At 37.1% G+C, this 3,469-nt stretch overlaps 1 non-coding gene across 1 annotated transcript; it reads right to left on the bottom strand.

Moving 5' to 3' along the window:
- Positions 1 to 1,076: 1,076 nt before the first annotated feature.
- LOC114808454 lies at positions 1,077 to 1,214 on the bottom strand. Its single transcript, XR_003756302.1, has one exon. It is a non-coding gene; the product is annotated as a small nucleolar RNA SNORA7 (small nucleolar RNA).
- Positions 1,215 to 3,469: the final 2,255 nt, after the last annotated feature.

The following is a 3,469-nucleotide window of genomic DNA, read 5'->3' as shown; positions in this document are numbered from 1 at the left end:
AGAATTGTTCCAGAATTGGAGGCAGTTTTTTTGGTCTGATTACCCTCTCGGACTTGTGTTGGCTCTGACCTCCACTCCGCTCTCCCTCACTCTTTCTGACATTCTGATTCACTCAGATTCCACTTTAGTCCTTGGGAAATAGTGAGAGTAGAGAATAAGCAGCAGTGGGTACAAAATTCATATTAGTACTTAGATTGAATTGGATTGATATGGAAAGCAGTTCATCAATTCTAAAAAAGAAATGCAAATATTTGCTAACTGGTAAGTTTTAGAAGACTATTCTGAGTTCTGTGAATTAACATTTCACTCAAGTAATAATTTACAATACTTTCTTTAGAATGCATTTGCATTTCAACCTCTTTTCTCTCTCTATTGTAGCTATATAATTGGTTAATTAGTGTAAAAAATGTGTTTGATTACGTATGTTGAAATGAGCTTGCCTTTGAATTACAATTGTGAAGGGTAGACCTCAAAAGTTTTGGTTGAACTTGAACTTGTTTGAACATATCCAAAGCTTTTGAAGTCTATCCTTCCCATTCCTTCCTATACAGACCTGACCACATCCTTCATCCTGCTCTGTGCCTGACTTGATTAACTTGTACCTTCGCAGTGCTTTGTACAATGATTGACACATAGTAAGTACTTAACAGATATCACTATTCTTACTATTATCACATAGTAGTAATAGTATAAGTAGTCTGCTTATCTTATTGTAATATATTATCCCAAACGCTTAATTCAGTGCTCTGCACACACAATAACTGCTCAGTAAATATCATTGACTGATTTTTCTAGTTAAGGAAAATGAAGTCAATGTGTCTCCCTAATGATGGGCATCATAGGAATTGAATTGTCTTGTCATGCTGTCGAGTTGTCTCTGACCCATAGCGACACCATAGACACATCTCTCCCCGAATGCCCCATCTCCATCTGCAGTCGTTCTGGTAGTGGATCCATAGAGTCTTCTTGGTAAAAATACTGAAGTGGTTTACCATTGTCTCCTTCCACACAGTCAACTTGCATCTCTGCCCTCGACTCTCTCCCTTACCGCTGCTGCCCAGCACAGGTGAGTTTTGACTTGTAGCAGATTGTCTTCCATTCGCTAGCCACTGGCCACGCTAGGAATGGAATGCATATACCTCTGCTTGACTCTCCCTCCTGAGGTCGAGACTGGTAGAGTACTGGAAACTCTCCAAGTATAACCCTGAGAGGGGATCATAGGGATAGACCTAGGCAAAAACAGAGATCAGCATCCTCAGTAATAACTGTTAGATTGTTCTCAACAAAATTATGTGGCTAATGAAAACAATTAAAATCAAATGTTTAAAATGCAGAAGGGCTAGAAAAATGTTTCTTAATCAGTGAGTCATGAGGTAGAGCAATTAGGGCTGCAGGGGATTCAGACGGCAATTCGGTGCTGACTGCAAATCAGAAAGTGAACAAAAAATCCTCTTTCCTCTCCAGTTTTCTATCCAGCTTATGTGCTCTCTTCTGTTCTTAATTATTGGCATTTATTCAGCATCCACTAATAATGAAGCTCTCCACACTGCCCCCTCACCTTCCTTCTGGACATCTACTGGCCTAAAAGATTTGACTACAATTCTATTTTAAGATTGAAATCTAATTACTACTGTCTTCGTTTTTGGTATAAATGGTATACTTAGTACCCCTTCTCAGTTAAAATCTAACTCAGGTTTCAATACACCTGATTTTCTTACTTCATCTTCCTGTGAAACCTAATCTTATTACCCCAGAATTTCATTTTAGAAATTTCTACTTTTTAAAAAAAGAATTATATATCTTTTAAATCTCAAAACAATTGTTGCCTTCATTTTTATCAAGTGTATCTTACTGATTCTCCCCCATCCCCACCTCACACTCTAGGTGTGTGCACTCCACTAGCCATTGAACACACTGGAGGAACTAAAATAAGTAATATTTGTGCATAATAGTGAGTGTCATTGTAGAGCCATCTGGTGTCTTTTCGGGGTAATGTCTCTCATTCATTTAGAGACTGGATTTTATGCAACCACTATAGAGCTCTCTCTTCTTCAGAATAAAAAAGGAAGCTTCCTTTTTGCTTGCAGTCCAAGGTGGATTTTTTACACTCATCTCATGTAAACTTTTTTTGTCACTGTAGAATAAGATATGCCTGGAACCCTCAAGTGACTTTTATAATGAAAATTCAAAGCATATTACAAGAAGTTGGAAATATTTCTATGAGATCAATTCTGAAGTTTAAATTTTTTCACTTTTGTTCATTTGTGGTTGTGATTGTCTCGCTGTCTTTATATTCATTGTGTTTCAAATAGCTAATTAGTTTTGTTTCTGTGTATTTAGGGTATGCATCTTTCTGGTGAAAGATTGGATTTCAGGGCAGTTTGAGTAAAAATCAATTTAGATGCCAAAAGCTTCTGGTTTAATTTAACTTTTTGCCATCCTATTCACTGTGCCTCACTCTCTCCTCTTTTGTCATTAACCTCTTCCTTACACCCTTCTGGAACATCTTCTCCCTTCACACTCAGGAGAACCCCACATTCTCCATCTTCAAAGCCCTATTTAAATCACATCTCCTCCAGAAAGCCTTCCTTGTTTAATTGCTCATCTCCACACTTTATTTCCCCACATACTGTATCACTTATGTGCTTGAGACCTCACCTTCTGTGTACCCCAAATCCTTCCACCCAGAGAATTTATGTACATATCTTTAAATCCTATTGTTTCCCCCATCTATAATTTATTTTACTGATTCACCCCAGATCTATTGTAAGCTTCCTGAAGGCAGGGATTGTGTATACTTTATTCTATTGTACTCTTCTAGGTCCTTAGTACAGTGCTGTGCACACAGTAAACACTCAATGGTACCATGGATTAAATGACTGTTTTTATGGTTCACATACAACGATACAAGCCAATGTAATATTATTCATTTCTGATGTGTTAGCTATATATCTACCTAAACAAATATTCAACATCAAAGCTGTTGGCATGTTAAAATTTTCATACACACTTTCTTAATTTAGGGTATCAGACTCCTTAATAATCTAACACATCAATATCCAAAGCTTGGTTTTGAGAGCTACATATTAGAGTAAGAAGAATGTATCATACTCGCCCAAGCACTTAGTACAATGCTCTGCACATAGTAAGCACTCAGCAAATAGCATTGATTGATGCACAAGAGAAAAGCAAAACTGACCATAGATTCCAGTTACCCATGAAAAGTCTAGATTCTTATTGAGTGGGGAGGGGAAAAAAGACCATATTAAAATATTATCAAAGCTTCCAGAAATCATATTCTAAAATACATGTCAATGCTACTGATGACAGTGGTGATGTCATCAAATTTTCCCACAAATTTACTGACTTTCAGGCTTGGGCTGAAGTAGGATGGATCTTTTAAGCCTGCTTTATGGTACTAGTTTCCTGGAAAACATGAATAATTGTTTAGATTGGCTATTTTAGCCAT

Source organism: Ornithorhynchus anatinus, chromosome X5 (assembly GCF_004115215.2).
Source record: "Ornithorhynchus anatinus isolate Pmale09 chromosome X5, mOrnAna1.pri.v4, whole genome shotgun sequence".
NCBI classification, from domain to species: Eukaryota; Metazoa; Chordata; class Mammalia; order Monotremata; family Ornithorhynchidae; genus Ornithorhynchus; species Ornithorhynchus anatinus.
The sequence above is the reverse complement of the archived record's forward strand: the minus strand, read 5'-3'. Positions and strand labels throughout refer to the sequence as shown.